The sequence below is a fragment of the Ictidomys tridecemlineatus genome, chromosome 3, assembly GCF_052094955.1.
Source record: "Ictidomys tridecemlineatus isolate mIctTri1 chromosome 3, mIctTri1.hap1, whole genome shotgun sequence".
In the NCBI taxonomy this organism is placed as follows: domain Eukaryota; kingdom Metazoa; phylum Chordata; class Mammalia; order Rodentia; family Sciuridae; genus Ictidomys; species Ictidomys tridecemlineatus.
In genome coordinates, this window is record NC_135479.1 from 201363763 (window position 1) to 201388524 (window position 24762).

The following is a 24762-nucleotide window of genomic DNA, read 5'->3' on the forward strand; positions in this document are numbered from 1 at the left end:
ACAATAATACCCACAGAACTGATGTCATTGACTGGCTGAACCAAAATCCTTAGCAACTATTAGAATATAGATTTCTTGTCATAAATAAAACCAAGGTGTTTGTTTTGGTGAATACAGTGCTGTGCTGGCTGAATCTCTATCCAGGATGGAGATATTTACTCTCCCAAGTCCTAAGAAGATCTTGAGCTACATCTCTGAGCTGTCAATTCCTCTTCCAGAATTGCACCAGTTGAAGACAGCCTCCTCAAAAATATGCCCCCTTTCCTGAGGAAAGTTGCATCCAATGACTAATTGATAATCTGGGTGTCAATTCTCAAAATGGCTAACTCTCAAGGGCTATCTCATCTGAAGTGCTACCACATATCCTTGGTAGTGTCTTTGTGTATATATATATTCATTCATCTACCCTTCACTATCTCTAAGGAGATGCTCCTGAAAAAACTCCCAATGAAATAGTTCATCTCAAACAGGCTCTGTCAGAAACCAATTTACAATATTGTTTAGTGGACACTTAGGTTTTCTGATACAGTGGTTTCCTTATCTATGGGGGGATATATCTCAATGGATGTACTAAACTCTATAATGCAATGCTTTTTCCTTTTTGATAAAGCAAGTATACACTGTGGCTAGAGCTTTCAGTGTTTAAAGTGTGACAGTAAAAATAGAAAAAATTTCTTTGTCCTTCATAATCTCATTGTGACTGTAATTCTTAGGGACAGCAGATTACCATTTTCCCCCTTTTATGGTTAAATCAAAAACTCCTTCTCTTTACTGGAAAGAAATATTGTGCCTTCTCCTTAGCACATGTGAATTGGCAGCCTGATTACCCCTGTGCTTTGGAGTAAAATAGAGTTACCTGAATGCAAGCACTGCCTTGCCACCATAGTTAGTCTGAGAGTGAGATAGGTACCAAGCAACTAACAAAGGGGTAGTATATAGAGTGTGGATACACTGGGCAATAAGATGATCCACATCCCAGGTGTGGGGAAGAAGGATGGCACAAAATTTCAACACACTATCAGATCAGCAGGCAGTTCAAAACTTGTAGATTGTTTAGTTCTGGAATTTTCCATTCAGTATTTTTGAAACACAGTTGAATTTGAGTAACTGATATTACAGAATGCAAAACTGTAGATAAAGTGGACAATTGTTATTGTGGCCAGAATTATTCCTAATTTACACATAAGTCTAAGAGCCAAGTGGGTGACATGCTGCTGAAACAGCAACTGGTAAAACTAACTCCAAAAGAAGGGAGTTTGCCATGTGGTGGAAAACCCACAGCATATTTTGGATGTTGGATTCATGTCCAGGCCTGGTCACTTTCCAGCCAGGTAAATTTAAGCAAAATATTTAATCCTTTGTAAATCTCTTTTTTAAAAAAATTTTAAGTAGACAAATAATGACCTTCTTATTGTTTTAATTAATTTTGATGAATAATAAAAAGACAATACTTGAGCTGGGCATAGTGGTGCATGCCTGTAATCCCAGTGGCTCAGGAGGCAAACACAGGAGGATTGTGTGTTCAAATCCAGCCTCAGCAAAAAGTGAGTCTCTAAGCAACTTGTTGAGACTCTGTCTCAAATAAGATACAAAATAGGGCTGGGGATGTGGCTCAGTGGTTGAGTATCCCTGAATTCAATCCCCAGTACCAAAATGATGATGATAATAATAATAATAATAATAATAAATCCAGTATATATATTGATTCCTTGGCTATTTTTGGGGGGGGAGGAGTCAACAAAGTAACAGGTAAATAACATTTAACATGTTTAGTCCCTACTCTATCTAAATAGTAAATATTATTCATATATTTAAAATTGTTTTATAAATTCATACTTGTCCAAAATTTTATTTCCAGAGTTGAAGAGCCTGCCTTGGACAAATGACCACTTTCCATGCATGATCTTTCCTCTTTCAATTTTCTTGTAAAATACATATATGGGGGACAAGGTCCCAGTGTGATATATGGAAGAGGCAGCAGAGGACAGATGTGAGAATACAGGAATGGCAGGGGTGTAGACAGGCAGAGTGGTCTCTGAGCATCCTCAGAAGAGGTCGTGGGAGCATGGTTCAGTTGTGACATATCAAAGTGGCCTTGGCCAGGAGCCAGGGTGGCTTTAGTTATTGGGGTATACGTGCTACTTCAGCTTAACAGTATCAGGCACTGAGATCCTTGTGGAGAAAACTCTGTCCCAGTTTTGACAGGTACTTGTTCCTTCGTGCATGATGGTGCATTTGACAGATACACATTGCTCAAAAGATGATGCTGGAACTATGAACAGAGCAAGGAGGAAGAGCAGGAAGAAAAGACTAACATTAAACAGAGTCATGAGATGGGAGGGAAAGGAAGAGTAAAGGGAAATTGCATGGAAATGAAGGGAGACCCTCATTGCTATACAAAATTACATATAAGAGGTTGTGAGGGGAATGGGAAAATAAACAAGGAGAGTAATGAATTACAGTAGATGGGGTAGAGAGAGAAGATGGGAGGGGAGGGGAGGGGGGATAGTAGGGGATAAGAAAGGTAGCAGAATACAACAATTACTAATTGGGCATTATGTAAAATTGTGGATGTGTAACCGATGTGATTCTGCAATCTGCATTTGGGGTAAAATTGGGAGTTCATAACCCACTTCAATCTAATGTATGAAATATGATATGTCAAGAGCTTTGTAATGTTGTGAACAACCAATAAAAAAATTAAAAATTAAAAAAAAATAATAAAATGCATCCAAAATTAAGATATATTGTTGGATGGATAGAGGACTGTGTACATGATAAATCCAGTATAATAACTATAACATAATCTTATTGGTAGAATTGTTCACTATGTATTCACTATTTTATTGTGTTTAAAAATTTGATAAAAATAACTTGGGGAAATAAAGGACCAGTCATATAAAAAAAAAATGTAACTTGAGAACTAATTCTACTTTTGAGATCTGTACTAAGAAGGTATTCAGAACTACAGTTCAGTATATATATATATATATATATATATATATATATATATATATATCACAATATTTCTTATTTTTCATTGTTATATATTGCTATTGTTTCAACATAGGATATGATTAAATAAATTGTAGTTCAGACAAATAATGAAACTCATACAGACATTTAAAATTGTGCTTTTAAATAATGTAAATGGCATGGAATTTATAATACTTTATTAAAATATTTAAAAAACAAAGCAATATATAAATATAAAAAAAAAAGATGATGCTGGCTTTTGCATGTATAGCTCTGGAGTACACGCTAGTATACACTCAGTAACTACTCGCAGACTTTGAAGCATCTCACCCATTTGATTCTGATCGCCATCCAGCTGTGCCTTTAATAGTGAAGAACTAGTTCTTTCTTAGCCAGAAGAACTATTCAATGGCAGAATTGAAAGTTACCTTTCACCTTTTGCATGAAAAAATAAAAAGAACAAAAACAGTTGAGATCACAGGCAGAGCACTCACCTCGCATGTGCATGGCTGTTGGTTTGATCTCCAACATCACAAAACCAAGACAAAACAAGCAGCAACAGTAAAGTAAGTGAAGGGTTCTGGAGGGTCATCTCTTAGAGCACAGGGAAAGAAACAATAGTTATTACCATAGACCTAGTGCTGATGAGGAGTAAAAATATGGTAAGGCAGTTGACAAGTGCCCCAGTTGCTATGCAATTGGCTCTTGAAACAAAGAAAAAACTTTCTCCTTTCTAAGAATTTCTGGTCTATTGGGAAAGGTGATGGTTAAGGTCCCATGTGATAGGAGACCCACTGGGAGACTCTCTGGCTCACCACCGCTGCAATCTAGGCAGTCGAGGGCATGCTGCCAAGGCAAGTTTATCGAGGTTTTATTCCAGTTAGGAGCCACAAGTCTTCAGGGAGCAGCAATTACTGGGCAGATTGCTAGGAGAGCTGGACTCTGGCTCTCTATCTCTAGAACAGTGTTTGCACACTGGCAACTTGTGAGCTCAACCTGGCCTAAGATATGTTTTATTTGGCTCCTATGCTGTTTTAGAAAAATGTTACCAACATTTAGAACTGGGAAATTTTACATAAAAGTCCAGATTTCTGGCTTCTGCTAAAAAAAAAAAAGTGATCTGGCAATATGGGGTTCACATTCCCATGTGATATCAATTGGCTAAGTCCATGTAGCTATTCTCCAATAAGAAGAGAATGTGTTCCATTCACCATAGTCCCCACCACTCCCAAATACCCACCAATCCTGAAACTGAGAATCACTTGCCATTTATCACATTTGCCAGTGAGACATTTTTTCACAGTGTAGAGAAATATTTTTCTGTATAAGATTTTTTTAAAGCAGAATAAAACACATAGAAGGAGATATTCTCCAGTTGAAAAAAATAGAAAAATATTTCTTAGTTCAGGTGAAGAATAATTCATATTTAATCCTATGTAATTTACATTCTCTGGTTGGCTCTAAATCAGGGGAAAATCCTCATTCTTCTTTGGTCTTTCAAAATGAAATATAATTTGGTGAAAATATAACTCTCATCCAATCACACAATATTGACCTTGGGATTGATTTGACATAGGAAGTGTTCAACCATTTAGATGGGTGGATGGATGGCTGAAAGAATTAATAGATTTAAGCAGAAAAAGACTTGGGACCAACCCATTTCTCACATTACATAAATCATGCGGATTCTGAGGGAGGCTCTCTGACTTCAAAGTTGTGAAAGAAATGTGCATATTTTAAATCCCTGCTGGAATATTGAACCTTTTCCACCAGCTAACACTATGCAAAACATGATGGATCTTAATTTACAAAAGAAATCCACTGGACTATTTCATAATATCACATGAGAGAGTTTTAAGGACATATCTTAGGGCTTTATTCTTGATATTTTTCATGCTCAATGAAAAAAATCAGAAGCTTATAAAGACATTGATGATTTGCTTAACAAATTTATAACCAGCATTTTGGGGGAAATGCCTCCAATCTAGGTTCAGTATCTATGTATAGGGTGGTATCCACATAAGAGGTCTTGTTTGAAATTTCAACCCACACCATGGACTGAGATAAAGACAATATTACATGAAAGGGAAAACAAGATTCAAGTAGAGAACAAATAGCTCAATAGGAGTGAACAGTGTTATACAACCACAAAGACATACCAAATAACCAAAGGAAATGATAGAAATATGGAATGCTACCATTCCACACTAAGTGCTTCTCAGATGTTTTCTAGTTGTATTTTCATTTCTTAGTATCACAAAGGTTTGTGTTGATACACAAGTTGTCTGTGATGGTATGTTTGTGTGGGGAATGTGCTGCATGTAGTGGAATATGTGTGTGTATCAGGTACTGTGTGGATGTCTGTGGTGTGTGTGTGTGTGTGTGAGTGTGTGTGTGTGTGAAACTGTGTGCATATTGTGTGTGTAGTGGTTTCTTTATGTGTATACTTGTGGTGGTGTGTCTATGTGTAGGGAAGTATGTGAACCTGTGTGTGTGCAGTGTTGTGTATTTGTGTGCATGAATGTTTTTGAGAAAGTTGCAGCAGAAGCAGCAGAGCAGGAATACTGAGTCAATCATTCATCATGTGAAGAAGACGGCAAAACACAGTGGAACCTATTAAACTGGAAAAATGATATGAAAGGTGAGCATATATTCAATTTAAGGGACTGATTGGTTTAGAGAAATTGCATTTATTACCTCTGTAGCTTTCAGAGGTGGAAATGGTATTAAGGATAAATGTTCAACTGAGAAATATTTTTCTCACAAAGGAATCTGATCCTCACCTAAAAAATTTTTAAAAAGGACTGTCATGGAAATTTCTTGTCATGGTTACACTTTCCATGTTCAACTGAAGCTCAGAGAAATATCAGATTACACAATGTTTTAAATCCCCCACATTTTTGCCCACTGGTTGTTATATGCAAAAAAGAAAGAAAGGAAGGAAGGAAAGAAGGAAGGAAGGAAGGAAGGAAGGAAGGAAGGAAGGAAGGAAGGAAGGAAGGAAGGAAGGAAGGAAGAAAGGAAACAAAGAAAATTAGATTTGATTCCATCCTTTAAGTACAGATACTTGAGGGTTACCATCACTTTACTGCAAGTCTCCATGGTTTGATTGTCTATGGTCATTTGGGGGCTGCTCAGTATCCAACAAACCTCTTATTTCTATGATATCATCTCTCTTCACCGCCAGACACACTTGGCCAATCAGATGTTCCTGTGCAGAATGTTGAATCTGGAATAGGAACCAGAGGGAACAGGAGAAGTTAAGAAATTATTCATAGCACAACACAGCAGCTTTGACAATATTGAGTTTTGTGGAACCAATCAAAATTAAAAATTGTCCTAACTAGATTCCCTTCATCCTTGACCATATTATAAATCTCGTTTCCAGCTTCACAAAAATGTTTTGTTTCTCCATGCGATTCTTTGTTGCAAAGAATAAACCAGAAATTTCTATTGATTAAATTCAATAAGTTGATTCTGCAAAGTGAGAAGATCCTCTTACAAAAGATATTACAAATGTATTAATTTACAATTAAAACTGCAAGGTGTGTGCTTTTATGTTTTATGGCTAACACATTCCCTTTCAAGAGAAGTTTATATGGCAATATTTATTATAAACTGAGTATTTGGGGAACAGGGAATCTATGAGATGATAATTTTATATCAGACACACCTGGTTACAATTGGTCAACCATTGGAACACTGATATATCTTTATTCTTATTAGCAGGTCTCTCATGCTGTAAAAACAAAAATAATGGAGAAGAAATTTTGACTTTCTTTAAATTCCTAAAGTATTTTGGATTAGTTAAGTCACTTCTCTGATTCTTTGTTTCGCATATTTCAAGATGATACTACACCATGCTGATATATTCTGATACATTTCAATGTCAGGCTTTGCTGTTTCCAAAGTGATAATAAAAACCTTGCAACAAGGTCCCCAAATTATCCACTTAATATTTGTTTTTCCATAGTACACTCTTCAATAAAGATCCTGTCCCGAGGTTAACTTTGATAACTAATGGGCTGAATCTATAGTTGATTATCAGCTTTTATTAAAATTTTAAAAACCAATCTGTGATATTGTAACAATAGATCACCAAAAAGTATCAGATATTTAGAAAATTGAACTATTGAAATTAAAATTACTGTTCCTTCAGTGTAGTGATTTGTCTCAGCTACTCATGTCCTGACCTCCTTGTTTTTAATTAGAATTAAAAATTAGAATGATTGCTCTCTTTGATAAATATAATACTATCATATTTCCATAGATTACTTTCTTGTGTCATTCTCATTTTTTAAGAAATTTTTAATGTAACTAGGCACAATGGCACACACCTATAAACCCAGCAACTCAGGAGGCTGAGCCAACAAGGTCATAATTTTGCCAGCCTTAGCAATGGAGTGAGGCCCTAAACAACTTAGACCCTATCACAAAATGGAAAATAAAGAAGATATATGGCTCAGTGATAAATTGCCTTTGGCTTCAATCCCCCATAACACTTCCCCCAAAAAAAGCAAGAAAGAAAGAAAGAAAGAGAGAGAGAGAGAGAGAGAGAGAGAGAGAGAGAGAGAGAGAGAGAGAGAGAGAGACACAGAAAGGAAGAAAGAAAGCAATGAAACTAATGTAATGGTACAAAAGTTATGTGTCAGTTATTAATTCTTCTCAAATCTGCATAAAAGGAGAAGGAAAGGAAAGTAGGGAAAAGAGATTTTAGAATCATATGTCTTGTATTTACATTTCAGTTTTGGTACTAAAGTGGACTTTGACCTTGTACAGCTCAGAAAATTAACTAACATTAAATGATGACCCAATTATACTTTTTTTTATTATTGGTTGTTCACAACATTACAAAGCTCTTGACATATCATACTTCGAACAATAGTTTCAAGTGAGTTATGAACTCCCATTTTTACCCCAAATACAGATTGCAGAATCACATAGGTTACACATTCACATTTTTACATAATGCCATACTAGTGACTGATGTATTCTGCTACCTCTCCTATCCTCTACTATCCCCCTCCCCCCCATCTTCTCTTTCTATCCCATCTACTGTAATTCATTTCTCTCCTTATTTTTCTTCCAATTCCCCTCACAACCTCTTTTATGTAGTTTTTTATAACAATGAGGGTCTCTTTCCATTTCCATGCAATTCCACTTTTCTCTCTCTTTCCCTCCCATCTCGTGCCTCTGTTTAATGTCAATCTTTTCTTCCTGCTCTTCCTCCCTACTCTATTCTTAGTTGCTCTCATTATATCAAAGAAGACATTTGGTATTTGTTTTTTAGGGATTGGCTAGCTTCACTGAGCATAATCTGCTCTAATGCCATCCATTTCCCTGCAAATTCCATGATTTTGTCATTTTTTAGTGCTGCATAATACTCCATAGTGTACAAATGCCACATTTTTTAATCCATTCATCCACTGAAGGGCATCTGGGTTGGTTCCACAGTCTAGCTATTGTGAATTGTGCTGCTATGAACATCGATGTGGCAGTATCCCTGTAGTACGCTCTTTTAAGGTCTTCAGGGAATAGACCAAGAAGGGCAATAACTGGGTCAAATGGTGGTTCCATTCCTAGCTTTCCCAGGAATCTCCATACTGCTTTCCAAATTGGCCGAACCAATTTGCAGTCCCACCAGCAATGTATAAGAGTACCCTTTTTCCCACATCCTCGCCAGCACTTGTTATTATTTGACTTCATAATGGCTGCCAATCTTACTGGAGTGAGATGGTATCTTAGGGTAGTTTTGATTTGCATTTCTCTGACTGCTAGAGATGGTGAGCATTTTTTCATGTATCTGTTGATTGATTGTATGTCCGCCTCTGAGAAGTGTCTGTTCAGGTCCTTGGCCCATTTGTTGATTGGGTTATTTGTTGTCTTATTGTCTAATTTTTTGAGTTCTTTGTAAACTCTGGATATTAAGGCTCTATCTGATGTGTGGGGGGTAAAAATTTGTTCCCATGATGTAGGCTTCCGATTTACTTCTCTTATTGTTTCTCTTGCTGTGAAAAAAACTTTTTAGTTTAAGTAAGTCCCATTTGTTGATTCTTGCTATTAACTCTTGTGCTATGGGTGTCCTGTTAAGGAATTTGGAGCCTGATCCCACAATATGTAGATCGTAGCCAACTTTTTCTTCTATCATACGCAGAGTCTCTGATTTGATATCAAGGTCCTTGATCCATTTTGAGCTAATTTTTGTGCATGGTGAGAGGAGGGGATTCAGTTTCATTTTGTTGCATATGGATTTCCAGTTTTCCCAACACCATTTGTTGAAAATGCTATCCTTCCTCCATTGCATGCTTTTAGCCCCTTTATCGAATATAAGATAGTTGTAACTTTGTAGATTAGTCTCTGTATCCTCTATTCTGTACCATTGGTCTACCCGCCTGTTTTGGTACCAGTACCATGCTGTTTTTGTTACTATTGCTCTGTAGTATAGTTTGAAATCTGGTATTGCTATACCACCTGATTCACACTTCCTGCTTAGAATTGCTTTTGCTATCTGGGTCTTTTATTTTTCCATATGAATTTCATGATTGCTTTATCTATTTCTACAAGCAATGCCATTGGAATTTTGATTGGCATTGCATTAAACCTATAGAGGACTTTTGGTAATATCGCCATTTTGATGATGTTAGTTCTGCCTATCCATGAACAGGGTATATCTTTCCATCTTCTAAGATCTTCTTCTACTTCTCTTTTTAGGGATCTGTAGTTTTCATTGTATAAATCTTTCACCTCTTTTGTTAGGTTGATCCCCAAGTATTTTATTTTTTTTGAGGATATTGTGAATGGAGTGGTTTTCCTTATTTCCATTTCAGAGGTTTTGTTGCTGATATACAGAAATGCCTTTGATTTGTGCGTGTTGATTTTATATCCTGCCACTTTGCTGAATTCATTTATTAGTTCTAGTAGTTTTTTTGTAGACCATTTTGGGTCTTCTAGGTATAGAATCATGTCATCTGAAAATAGTGATAATTTAAGTTCTTCCTTTCCAATTTTTATGCCTTTAGTTTCTTTCGTTTGTCTAATTGCTCTGGCCAGTGTTTCAAGAACTATATTGAATAAAAGTGGTGATAGAGGGCATCCCTGTCTTGTTCCTGATTTTAAGGGGAATGCCTTCAATTTTTCACCATTCAGAATGATGCTAGCCTGGGGCTTAGTGTAAATAGCTTTTACAATATCAAGGTAAGTTCCTGTTATCCCTAGTTTTTCTAATGTTTTGAACATAAAGGGATGCTGTACTTTGTCGAATGCTTTTTCTGCATCTATCGAGATGATCATATGGTTCTTATCTTTAAGTCTATTGATATGGTGAATTACATTTATTGATTTCCGTATATTGAACCATCCCTGCATCCCAGGGATGAATCCTACTTGATCATGGTGCACAATTTTTTTGATGTGTCTTTGTATCCGATTCGCCAGAATTTTATTGAGGATTTTTGCATCTAGGTTCATCAGAGACATTGGTCTGTAGTTTTCTTTCTTTGATGTGTCTTTGTCTGGTTTCGGAATCAATGTGATGTTGGCCTCATAGAATGAATTTGGAAGGACTCCCTCTTTTTCTATTTCCTGGAATAACTTGAAAAGTATTGGTATTAATTCTTCTTTAAAGGTTTTGTAAAACTCCGCTGTATACCCATCCGGTCCTGGGCTTTTCTTGGTTGGTAGTCTTTTGATTACTTCTTCAATTTCATCCATTGATATTGGTCTGTTCAAATCGTGTGTGTCCTCCTGACTCAGTCTGGGCAAATCATATGTCTTAAGAAATTTATTGATGTCTTCACTATCTTCTATTTTATTGGAATATAGGTTTTCAAAATAGTTTCTAATTGTCTTCTGTATTTCTGTGGCGTCTGTTGTGACATTGCCTTTTTCATCCCTTATGTTAGTAATTTGAGTTCTCTCTCCTCTTCGTTAGCATGGCTAAAGGTTTGTCAATCTTGTTTATTTTTTCAAAGAACCAACTTTTAGTTTTGTTAATTTTTTCGATAGTTTCTTTTGTTTCAATTTCATTGATTTCCGCTCTGATTTTAATTATTTCTTGCTTTCTGCTGCATTTGCTATTGTTTTGCTCTTCCTTTTCTAGGGCTTTGAGATGAAGTGTGAGCTCATTTATTTGTTGGTTTTTCCTTTTTTTGAGGAATGACCTCCAGGCGATGAATTTCCCTCTTAAAACTGCTTTCATTGTGTCCCATAGATTCCGATAGGTTGTGTCTGCATTTTCATTTATCTCTAAGAATTTTTTGATTTCCTCCTTTATGTCTTCTGTAACCCTTTGATCATTCAGTAACATATTGTTCATTTTCCATGTGATATTGGATTTTCCCTTCCTTCTTTTATCATTAATTTCCAGTTTCAATCCATTATGATCAGATAGAATGCATGGTATAATCTCTACCCCTTTATATTTATTGAGGGTTGCCCTATGGCATAATATATGGTCTATTTTTGAGAAGGATCAATGTGCTGCTGAGAAAAAAGTATATCCATTCGATGATGGTTGGTATATTCTATATATGTCAGTTAAGTCTAGGTTATTGATTGTGGTATTGAGTTCTATAGTTTCTTTATTCAACTTTTGCTTGGAGGATCTGTCCAATGGTGAGAGAGGTGTGTTGAAGTCACCCATAATTATTGTGTTGTGGTCTATTTGATTCTTGAACGTGAGGAGAATTTGTTTTATAAACTTCGAAGCGCCATTATTTGGTGCATAAATATTGATAATTGTTATGTCTTGTTGTTTAATGGTTCCTTTTAACAGTATATAATGTCCTTCCTTATCCCTTTGGATTAACTTAGTCTTGAAGTCGATTTTATTCGATATGAGGATGGCCACCCCTGCTTGCTTGCGAGGAGCGTGTGCGTGGTATATTTTTTCCCAACCTTTCACCTTCAGCCTGTGTATGTCTTTTCCAGTCAGGTGAGTCTCCTGGAGACAGCATATTGTTGGATTTGTTTTTTTGATCCATGTTACCAGCCTATGTCGCTTTATTGGAGTGTTTAAACCATTAATGTTTAGAGTTACTATTGATATATGGTTTGTACTTACAGCCATATTTGATTATTTATCTCATTTTTTTTTATTTTTTTAATTGCGTTTGTTTCACCATGATTAGTTTTCCCCCCTCCGTCTGTCTTTACTGAGGTACTTCCCACTGTTGGCTTTGGTTATTGTTTTCCGTTTCTTCCTCGTGAAGTGTTTTGCTCAAGATGCTTTGCAACGCTGGTTTTCTGGCTGCAAATTCTTTTAGTTTTTGTTTATCGTGAAAGATTTTTATTTCGTTGTCGTATCTGAAGCTTAATTTTGCTGGGTACAGAATTCTTGGTTGGCATCCATTGTCTTTCAGTGTTTGAAATACGTTATTCCAGGATCTTCTCGCTTTCAGCGTCTGAGTTGAGAAGTCCGTTGTTAACCTTATTGGTTTACCCCTGAATGTAATCTTTCTCTTTTCTCTTGTAGCTTTTAATATTTTCTCTTTGTTCTGTATATTGGATATCTTCATAACAATGTGTCTTGGCGTTGGTCTACTGTGATTTTGTATGTTCAGTGTCCTGTATGCATCTACAATTTGAATATCTGTTTCCTTTTTTAATTCTGGAAAGTTTTCTGTGATTATTTCATCTAGTAGATTACTCATTCCCCTTGTTTGAATCTCTATCCCTTCCTCTATCCCAATGACTCTTAAATTTGTTTTTTTTTATATTATCACATATCTCTTGTATGCTTCTCTCATGATTTTTAACCAGCCTATCTGAGATGGCTAGCCTCTTTTCCAGATGATATATTTTGTCTTCATTATCTGATGTTCTAGCTTCTACTTGCTCCACTCTATTAATGATACTCTCATTTGAGTTTTTAATTTGGTTTATAGTTTCCTTCATTTCTAAGATTATGGTTTGATTCTTTTTTATAGTCTCTATCTCCTGATAAAGATGCTTAACTTCTTCCTTTATCTGTTTGTGTAATACATTCTCAATGTGTTCTTTCGCTGCTTGAATTTGCTGTCTTGTATCCTCTTTAAGGTTCCGTTCCATCTGTCTCAGGTGTTCCATGAGTTCTTTATATGACCATTTTTCTGGTGGTTCTATATCCTCCTGAATATTTAGGCTGCCCTGCATTGTTTGCACTCCTTTTCTTCCTTGCTTTTTCATGCTGTTCATATTGTTTCTTGTTCTGTTTGACTGCTGAGTTACTGTTTACTCCTATAAATATATTTGAAGCTTTGGAGGAAAGGTATTAGAAGGGATGGGTAGAAGTCACTAAAGAGAATAAGAGTAAGCAGGTAGAATTCAAGGAAGGGGGAATAAGAAAATTAAAAAGAGATGTAAAGACAGGAGAAAAGACGGATACAAAAAAATAGAAGATTAAAAGGGATTTAAAGAAAAATAATAATAGTAGAAATGGAAAATGAGATTTAAAAAATAGAATAAAATAAAATAAGATGGATTAAAAAACATTTAAAAAGACAGCAAAAAAAAAAAAATTATAAATGCAGTCCTAGAGTTCGATTAACTGCTCTTCCAGTGGGTGGAGCTATGCCCACCGGGCCAAGTTTCTCCTCTCAGTAGGCGGGAGTCAATCACTGTGCAGCGGTACTTCCTCCCAGATTGGGCGGGTCTCCATTCCTGCTGTTCGCTGTGTGGGCGGGGCCTTTTGCAGAGCTGGTCAGGGGTCGTTTGCAGCACTGGGTTGGCAGGTGGAGGGTGTTCGTCTGCAGCTCCAAACCGCCAGAGGAGGTTCACAGAGTCGAGCCCTCGGGGCCGGGCAGGCAGCGCCTGCTCCCCCACTCACTGCAAGGGTGTAGGCAGCGGCCGCTTGGCGGTAGCCAGCGGCGGTTCACAGAGCTGGTCTGCGGGGGCCCAAGCAGCCAAGCAGGCAGCGCCGGCTCCCAAGTTCACTGCGCCGTGTGAGCAGCGGCTGGTTGAGGTTCACCAAGCCAGCCCGGGGGAGGGAGGGGGGACAGGCAGACAGCCAGCAACTGCTCCCAAGTTCGATGTTACGTGTGGGCGGTTCACAAAGCCGGGCTGCGGGGACCCAGGCAGGCCGCTCCTGCTCCTAAACTCGCTGCAGCGTGTGGGCGGCGGTCGGCTTGGGTTCACAGGGCCCGCCCGCGGGGGTCCAGGCAGGCAGCAATGGTTCCCAAGAACAATGCAGCGTGTGCCCTGCGCCGGCTGGGATTCACAGAGCCAGTTTGCGGGACCCGGGCAGGTCGCTCCTGCTCCTAAACTCGCTGCCGCTTGTGGGCGGCGGTCGGCTTGGGTTCACAGGGCCCGCCCGCGGGGATCCAGGCAGGCAGCAATGGTTCCCGAGAACAATGCAGCGTGTGGCCTGCGCCGGCTGGGATTCACAGAGCCAGCTCGCGGGGACCCAGGCAGGCAATGACCGTTCCCACGAATGCTGCAGCGTGTGGGCAGCGGTCGGCTTGGGTTCACAGAGCCCGCCCGTGGGGGTCCAGGCGGTTAGTGTCCGCTCCTATGCTCACTGCAATGTGTAGGCAGCGGCCATTCAGCGGCCCCCGGCGGGACTGTGCCCCTGCTCTGGGTTGCCGAGATTCAGTATTTTGTGACAATCTGATACCTCCTATTAAACTTACTAGTTCCAGGAAGGTCTCCTTTCAGAGGAAATTTGCTTGAAGTTTCCCAGCAGGACGCATGTGGGTGTATTAATGAGTCTCTCTGATCCCCTTACCACGGAGGCATTGTATGTGCTGCCTCTTCGCTGGCAGCCATGTTCTCTCTCCCCAATTATACTTTTTTGTGTGATAACACATTGTATACTTTTGTGTATGAACTTGTATAGGTTAAGAATATTTATAAACACAGATGTTTTGTATATAATAATGGTGCCTATTAAAAATTTAGGAAGTAATGATAAGTTACTATGCAAAACATGCAAAACATGCGTAAGTACACTCATGAAAATAAAACATTTGGCTTTCTAAAAAATTTGCTTAATAAACTTTGCAAACTTCCCTTCATTAAATCTCCAGTTATTATCTGTCATGCTTTGCATGTTCATTCACAAACGGAAACAGAGTTGCTACCAGATAAAAACAATATAATAAATGTGAGAAATGACAAAAGTTCCTGTCCTTGGATATCTAATCGTATTCTTAAGATAACTTGACATGTTTTATGAAAATAAATAAAGATGCAGCAGAACATAGGGCCAACAGCACTAACTAGTGTAGTCAGTGAACATCTGAAGAATTCTGAGAAGAGAAAAGCACTGTGATTCTGCTTCTTAGAGAAATAGGGCCTTGAGCTTAAACTTGAAGTAACAGAGTCTTTGTTTCTTAGGGGATATTTCTAGGAAAGGTGTCATAATATGTAGGATAATAAATTTACAGTTTAAGCCACTGCGTGTATATTGATAATTTATCAGTACCAAAAAAAAAGAATAGCTAACAGATTTTGATACATAAGAGTAAGGAATTGTTGTTTGTTTGTTTTGTTTTGTTTTGTTTTACCTAAGAGCAAAGTAGCTTTAGAACTTGGCAGTGAGCAAGGCTGAAAGAACTTTAAGGAACAGGTTAGAATAAACTCAGATTGCCCTGAAAACATCTTTGTAGAAATGTGGCTGTTAATGACTCTGCTGATGACAACTCAGAAGGAGGTGCAGAGCCAGGTGGAGAAAACAGAGGCATCCTTGGAAAAGGTCTTCGTCCTGGCACATAGACTGTTAGTAAAAATATGCACATAAACCTGTTTTTGGTGGACCCATGGAGAAGAGAGTTTCTTAAAGAATGGCAGAAACTTCACAGACTTGTGTCCTAAAATTATGTGAAAAGTGAAACTCATAAACAATATTGAATTAAATATGAGGCCAAGATTTTCACGCAAAGGTTTGAAGAAGTAACCTTGTTTCTTTTTGCTACTTATAATAAATATAAAAATAGCAACAAATTAAGAAAAGAACATTTAAAAAGTAAGGATTCAAGCTATAACCTTTGCAGGCATTTTCAGTCTATCTAGTTTGCAGAAAATGCTAAAATTGAGAGATTTTCTGGCAGGGAAATACAATCTAAAGAAAACGAATAAGATGTGGTTATAACACCTCTTGCTAAAACCTCAGGAATATTAAAAACCTAGAGTATTGGGCTGAGGATGTGGCTCAAGTGGTAACGCGCTCGCCTGGCATGCCTGCGGCCTGGGTTCGATCCTCAGCACCACATACAAACGAAGATTTTGTGTCTGCCGAAAACTAAAAAAAATAAATAAATTAAAAAAAAACCTAGAGTATTCAGAAACCAAAGTCTTTTTGAAGAGGTTAAGAGTATGCCTCTCAGAGCCCCTTAATCTACACAGTATCCAGAAACTCAAGGGTGTTACCCCTTGGACATCTCAGTAGAGGCAAAAATAGAAAAATGATTATGTAAGAAAGATCTATAGAAGTTTCTTGTCTAACAGTGAATCCCTGTGACATCTTATGGGAGACCCACAAGGTTATTAAGAGTGTTATGCCAGCAAAAAATACTGCCAATGTGGATGGAGAGTGTAAAGTAGGAAATGAAAGCAAAATTATTGGGCCTCAAAAACTCTACTAGCAGGAGGTGAGCTTATAAAACTACTCACCAAAAACATCTGCCACATTTCATGACAAAGTAAACATGATTCACAGGAGGAATCCACAGCCTATAGACAAGGTCTGGAAACCACTGAGGATGATCCTCAGGTCTTGAAATCTATAGAGTTTGCCCAGCTGATTTTAGATATTTTTTGGTACTGGTTACTTCCTTCTATCAATTTTCTTCTTTTTTGTTAACTGGAATTTTTTAAATTTATTTTTTAGTTGTAGATGGACACAATACCTTTATTTTATTTTTATGCAGTGCTGAGGATTAAAACCATGCTAGGCAAGCATTCTATCACTGTGCTACAAACCCAGCCCTAAACTGGAATTTTTGAAACTATTATTTTATGCTTGTTTCAACATTGTATTTCAGGAACATATAATTAATTTCTTCACTTTCACAGATCCACTAATGGATAAGACTTATGCTTCAGAATGGATTATTGCAGAAGCCTCAGTCATACTTTAATTGGATGATTTAGATGATGAAATTTGGGAATTCTGAACTGGTGGTGTTTTGATAAAATTTCGGACATTGTGTTGAGACTGCAGTGAGTTGAGACTTTTGAGGAACTTGACTTAGGTTCCTCAGTTTTATAGGTAGCACAGACATAAATCTTTTGGGGATCAAAAATGGACCATGCTGGGCAAAATCATAGCCCCCAATAATGTTCATTCCCTAGTTCATAGAATCTATAAATAGATTACCTTACAATGCACAAAGAATTTTGCAGAATTTAAAAAAAAATCAATTAAAAAAAAAGAATTGTGCCGATGTGGTTAAGATTAGAGAATATTTTCCCATGTTTTTTTAATGGTGCATTGTAGTTATACATAATGGTGGAATGTGTTGTTACATACTCATTTAGGCACACAATATAACAATATAATTTGGCCAATATCATTTCTAGAGATATTTAGAGAATTTGATATAGATAGATTATTATTCAGATGAGGCTAATCTAATCACATGAGTTATTATAAGGAGACAAACTTTCCTGTAGCTAGAGAGATACTGGTGTGTGAAGGGCTTTATCCACCATGGGTGTTCTTGAAGATGCAAGTAGGGAACATATGTAAAAAATGTGAATGGTCTCTAGAATCTGGAAAAGAGGAGGATTGTCTCAATCTTCAGAAAGGAAAGCAGTCTTGAGTTTTGGGGTTTAGCTCTGTGTTAAAGAGCTTGCAAAATGATAAGGTCCTGGCTTCAATTCACAGCATCGTGAAAAAGAGAAAAAATATATTTCTAAAAAGAAGAAAAGTCAAGAAAAAAATACAATTGTGTCCATAACTTTCTATTAGCCCTGTGAGATCTTTGTCAGATTCTTGACCTATAGAATGATAAGATCATATATTTGTGTTATTTTTTATTAATATTTTCAGGAGAAGTTAATACATGTGGAATTTTTGCCCATGAAATGCTACTTTCAGGCACATATGGATACACACACACACACAAACACAGACACACGCACAATATACATAAGCAGTATTCTTTGCATAGTAGTGTGGAAGAGTAAAATTACCTATACAAACTGAAAAGTATTTCAAAAATTAATGTAAAATTATCATTTACTCCTCAGTCTGTTAAAGTTTTAGTTAAAATGTTATTATCTCTGTTATGTCTTATACATATAGAGAGAATTAAAAATAATAAAACTGATATTATTTAATACTGCTTTATTTAAAGTATTTTGAATCATTGAAAGTACTTTGTTTCTTGTAAAGCACTTAGTATATAAACAACTTGCTCTGGAAGTGTTGGGATTATGTTGGGGGATGACAGAGATTATGTGGCATGGAATGAAAGCCAATATTAACAGGTTAACATAGTAATGTTTCATTAATAAAATAGTTCCACAATCGCCAAATCACAGAGATGGAGAAAAGATAGGAAGTCAAAAGGATTAGGTGTTGTCAGGGGAGGAGGCAGGTGTGATTATAAAGGAATAGCAAGTCCTGTGGTGATGGAACAGCTCAGTTATGGAGGTGGCTATAGGATGCTTCCCAAGTGCAGTGGCACAGAACAGCATAGAGAAGCTCATGTGCATGCACACACAGAAGCACAAGGCACCACAGGATTGTTGCAAATCTGGGAAATTATGAATACTCCTGTGATAATTATATCAATGATCCAAACTTTGGTGTTGTACTATTGTAATTCCAGATGTTACCATATAACTTATGGTACAAAGAGAGCTTCTTTTCTATGCTTTGGCAAACTGTCACATCCTTTTTGATGTTTAGATTAATGCCCAACATGTTATCTTTTGTGCTCTCTGTATCTGAAAAGGAATCCTCAGCACTCCTTTAACAGTCAGGTTTTTGCAGACATCTCTCCTTCTACAACATACTCATTATTTCCTTTGATATCACTTCCCTCATGGCAGCATTGCATAGACAAGGTCACCTTTGCTCAGTACTTCTGCCTACCTGTCTAGATTCTCTCCAGCCAAAAGTGGCGAGGCCAACATTCTCACTATGGCTATGGCTTCTCTGCTGTTTACATTTCATTGGAATTTCATTTCAAGTGTTAACACTATTTGTTTCATTTCTGCACCTTCATTTTTGTATGACTCATTGTTTAATCTTTTTTCTATAAACTACTACCAGGTTCCATCACTAGAAGATAAGGAGGAAAGGTAGAAATGCAACCATGTGCCTTCTTGTATATGGGTAAACTGAATAACATCTGCATTGACCAATCAATGATGGACATTGTAAGAAATGACATAATGATTGGTTATTGGTCATAATGTACAGAGTAACTTATGCAAAACACCTAACAGTTAGGTTTGTTCTTTGTGCAATTTCTCAAATTTAGTTGACTCCAGTTATTGACATTTGAACAATTGCTACTGGTTAACTGATTTTTTAACTAAAGAAAACCCTGGTAGATTGGAATCTGTGCCTATAAGAACTATGCAAAAACTATATGAACGTAAGTAATGTAAAACTTAGTTTTATATTGGAATTGTCAATTTAAATAAAGAGGGAAACACTGGTAAAGATGGCCATTGACCAACATTATTATGTATTTTATGCATCTAGTTACACATGACAAATGTACTTTATATTTCAATCATATTACTCACAAAATTTTTGTACTTTCCTGAACATGCCTCAACCTCCATGGCATTTCCTAAATTGCCAGATTAAAAAATGGATTTTTAAAATATTTTCTAAATTAATGTAGTTAATTACAACAGTTGACATGGACCTAGTGATCTTATCATTTCTATTTTTTAGTCATCCTTTATTTCCACCAATTATATAAATCTTGGTCATGTAGGCAGGGAAAACTCATGTTTATCTCTATTTTTTAGAGGGTAAAAAATGTGACAAAAAAGGATTTGTTGGGGTAGGTTGTGTGCACACACGTGTTTTTACAACAAAATCACAAGGTTATGAATAATATATTGATATAATTAGAGAACTGGCTTAAAGACAATTGAACTAAAGGCAGAATTTGGTTTTGGATGAAAAAATATAAACAGTAGGATTCTCCAGGGACAGGTGCTATTGCCAGTTTTGTTACCATCTTCATTAAATGTCCTTTGGTGTTATTCTGAAACAAAATACTTGGTGAGACAAGCCGTTTCTTTGGCCCAGTACACAATTTGTCATGAAATCATCATAAGGGTTGGGCTGTAAACAGGAACTGATACTAATTATTAATCATTTCTTCAGTTACAACCAGGGAGAATGAGATATTTACCAGAAAATCTATTATTAAAGATATGTCTCTGTGTAGACATGGATTTTTAATGATTCAGTCACTGATTTTTCTACTTTTAAAATTAATGTAGTGAAGTATAGTAGTTGACATGGATTCAGTCATCTTATCAATTCTATTTTTGTGTTCATTTTTCATTCTGCACCAATTATAGCATTTGTGTTTCAAGGATATTGCTTAAACCCCAGTATCACATATTTGACATTCTAGAATACTTCCATCACTATCAGCACAAGAATTTAACTCATTTATGATATCACATATTTGACATTCTAGAATACTTCCATCACTATCAGCACAAGAATTCAACTCATTTCCACTCTTTAGAAGCATTCATTTTTAGTGTTTCTTTCATTTTTAAGAGAATTGAGAAATTGGCAAAAAATTAGTTAAATAGAGGAAAATGAATTTTACTGGAAGGATTTTACAAAGAAGGATCTGTGGGGGTGGGTCAAATAGACAATATTACTAGGAAAACAGATGATTTTTGTCCCTGTATCTCTTTGCATAGTTAATAGAAAACAAATGTCTGAGTCATTTTCTGCCTTAAATATTATAATTTACAAGACAGCTACAAATTATTGTTCACTTTGTAGGGTGCTTGTTGCATAAAAGCATCCCAATACTGTTCTTTCCAAAAGATCACCACAAAATCAGTACCATAGATCAAAAAGATTTCAAAATAATATTTGTTACTTTTAAACAATTTCAAAATATTGATCAGGTGAGAGCTATTTATTTATTGGTTTGCCAGTACCATATTCAATATAATAATATATTTAGCTATGTAGAAACAATAGATATTTAATATAGTAATTATCTTAGTCTACTCAGGATGCTATAGACTGGTATTGAGCATAGAAACAACAATTTATTTATCTTAATTGTAGAAGTTAGGAAGTCAGAGATCAAGGTGCCACCATACTCTGTGTCTCGAGAGGGTTCACCGGAGGCACCTTCTCAGTATGTGTACACATAATAGAAGGGGAAGGGAGCTCTCTGGAGTTGCTTTATAAAGACACTGTTATAGTTTACATATGAGGTGTCTCCCCAAAACTCCTGTATTAATGCAGAAATATTAAAATGTAAAGCGATTAGATTATGAGAGCTGTAAACTAATCTATCCATCCTCATTTGAATGCAAAGACTGGTGATAACTGTGGGCAGAGAGGGTGTGGCTGGAGGAGGTAGATCACTAAGATGTACCTTAGAAGGCATTATCTTCTATGTGGTCCCTCCCCCCAACCCACCCCTCCCCCATTTCTTTCTCTCTTGGCTTCCTGCTATCATAAATCAAGCAAGACTTCTCTGCCACACTCTTCCACCATGATGTTCTGCCTTACCTTGGCCCCAGAGCAGTGGAGTCACCTGACCATGGAATGAACTTCTAAAACTGTGATCCAAAGATTTCTTCCTTTAAATTGTTCTCATCAAGTATTTTGATCACAACCACAAGCCAGCACAGATATCAATACCATTAATGAGTGTTCCACCTTCATGATCCAATCACCTTCCAAAGGTACCATCGCCAAACCATCAGGATGGGACTAGCTAGGCCTTAATATATGAATTTGGAGGGAAGCACAGATATTCAGTTTACTAGAGTAGTGTTAATTATGTGTTTTGGGCAATGAGCATTCCATGTTTTGCAACATTGAAACTATAAATAAAAGTATTGAATCAATGTTTTTTAAATAATATAGTTAAGTCTCTTTAAATTTTTTTACCATCTTTTTTAGACTTATGAAGATATACAGATAATTTTTATACCATTTTCCAGAGTTTCACAGACTATAAATACCTAATGGTAAATCCAAAAAACAACTATATATGAGAAATATACTAAATTATGTGTCAGTAATATACTTTGAATTTATATGATAAATTGAGAATGACCCAGACACTCAGATCCAATCAAATGCTGTATTGCTAATTAGTATAAATAGGACTTATAACAAAATTGTGTTTTATGATATAGAGAATAGATTTCTTCTAAATTTTCAATATGCATTGCACCTGAGATTCTTAACTATTTTTGCCCACAATTTATCCATTTTCTACTCTTCCATAATACTATGAGTTATGCAAGACTTTGTAAATGTGATTAAAAATTTAAGCATCATTTAAGGAGTCAGGAATAAATAGAAGTTTATTCAAGCACCTATACTAAGTTTTCTTAGTATTCATCACTTTTTGTGTTTTGTAATGCAAATGAAAGAAAGAAGATGAAATTTTAAGAACCTCTTATGAGCCAGACACACACTGACATTTTGTATCATTCTTCACATCACAACAGTGAATGGTTATTATACTCTCCATCTTCCAAAGGTAAAATTGGACCTGCAAAATGTAAATTGTCCTGTCCCCAAATGTGAAAACAAAGAAGATAGTATGCCGGGAGCTAAGGCCTCAGATCTCTATGAATTCTAGGCTTGTATGTATTTTTTTTAATATATTACCTTCAATGAACAAATGAAATGTTTCAGATGTAGGCTTGATTTCCTATTTTTGATTGTGTTCTCCCCAAGGAGGTGAACAATGCTGGTTTTATATTTCCTACAATGTAATTCTCTACCGCATTAAAATGATAAAACTCACTCCAGAAAATTAAATTTGAGATACATGTAAACTGCAGAATCATAACATCAGACATTTTGTCTTTTACAATGACCATTCATGAATCCCAGAATATGACAATAAGGCAAATTTGGGGTTGGCAATAGTGTGTGAGGCACAGATCTTAATGACAGAGTTAACGAGGAACATAGACTCCAAGAGACAAAAGGGACCTGGGGACCATCCATTTCAACTTGGTTTAGTCTACTGGTAGAAAGTACCAGAGCCTGGATATTTTATTAGCTTTCCAAATCTCTGACAAGGTTCTTGTCCTGGGGCTGTTTTGTGTAAGGAGGGATGATGTGAACATCTGGAAGAAAGATGATCATCGCAGTACTCAGAGAGGGCACATCTTCTAGCACCAAATAATTCATATTAGCTTAAGAGGGAACTCTGTTCGAAAGAGTACCATTTGGGAAGACAGTTTCCAACAATAAATTTTTAAGAATTACATAGATGTACAATTGTGAATTTTTAAAAAAGCCATTCTATATACATTATATTTAAATTATATTTTACACTTACCCCTATGCAATTTGTTTTAATTTAACACATACTGTTTGAGTTCCTCACTCAATAACACTAAACGAACAAATAATAAAAAATAAAAACAAAACCTCCTCAAGTATAAACAGTGATTTATGGAAATTAGGTTGTAAATGTGTGCATATGGCATGTGCGTGCTTCTAAAGTTTCACTTAATTACCTTCTATGTTTTTCATTGGGGAAAATAAAGATAATGCGGTGCCTTGTTTTACTTAACCAATGGCATTTTTTTCATTGATTCATGAAACACATATTTTTAAGACATCTATTAAGGGCAAAGTCAAGATCATGGGTTATAACTGATAAAGGAGGCTTGTGAAGTAGTCATAGTGAAGTAGCTACTAAGAAGAAATAACATGTTAGCATCTAGATGACACTATTCAACATGCTTTATAAAATTTCTGTGAAGCCTCTGATTTTATTGAAGTAAATGCATTCTTCAGATGAGGTAACAATTCATCTCTAAATTAGAAACTCATATAAACGCTTAGATAGATATAAGAAAGAAATGCATAAGGATGTTTCTTTAATAAATCTTGTTTCTGATTGGAATAGATGATGTAGGATTACTTAATTCTACAAATGATTACAACAGATCTTTGTCTTTAATATTTTCTTTTTCTAAAAGTCTGAAAGAGATTTTAAAGTAAAATGAAGCAAAATTTTCAGAAATACATACATAGAAAACCACCAAATAATAATTTTCTTAGCACTTTGAACGACCTAGATATTCAACAGTGAAAGGAGCTCAGATATATGTTATAAATGCTAATACAAAAAAAAAATCTGATCTTTTTATATTTGAGGGAAAAGAGGAAGGGTGATTGTATCTTCTTTTGAATCTTTATTTTCATATCATTTGCCTATCCATATAGCAAAAGTGTATAGAGTTGAGATTTGTTTTCTCAGGGTTAATTCTGACTCCCTTGTTTTAACAAACAGTAATGCTATGAGGATCTGTGTCCCCCTGAGAAAGGTTTGCTGGAGTTCTAAAATCTGGTACCTCAGAAAACGATTTCATTTGAAGGTAGGGTCTTCATGATGAAATCAAATTAAAAATGATATTATAAGGTCCCAATCTAATAAGACTGGTGATTTATAACAAAAGTAGGAGCTGGGGGTATAGCTCAGTCGTAGAGCATTTGTTTAGCATGTGTGAGGCCCTAGGTTCCATCCCCAGTACCCCCAAGCAAACAAAAACACAAAAATGACTGGGGCACATCTGGACACAGAGAGAGACACATAGAGGTGAGAAAAAATGAAGGGACATAGGGAGAAGATAGTCATGTATAGGTCAAGAAGA

The 24762-nt window shown here is 36.3% G+C and overlaps 1 long non-coding RNA gene across 1 annotated transcript in view; it reads right to left on the reverse strand.

Annotated features, from left to right (window-relative positions):
* Nucleotides 1-24762, reverse strand: part of LOC144376467 (uncharacterized) — a 102839-nt gene that overhangs the window by 10987 nt on the left and 67090 nt on the right. Inside the window, exons 3-4 of the long non-coding RNA XR_013436982.1 lie at nt 6127-6205; nt 3471-3570 (exon numbers count right to left, since the gene is read on the reverse strand). This is a non-coding gene — a long non-coding RNA (uncharacterized LOC144376467). The remainder of the gene's footprint in view (nt 1-3470; nt 3571-6126; nt 6206-24762) is intronic.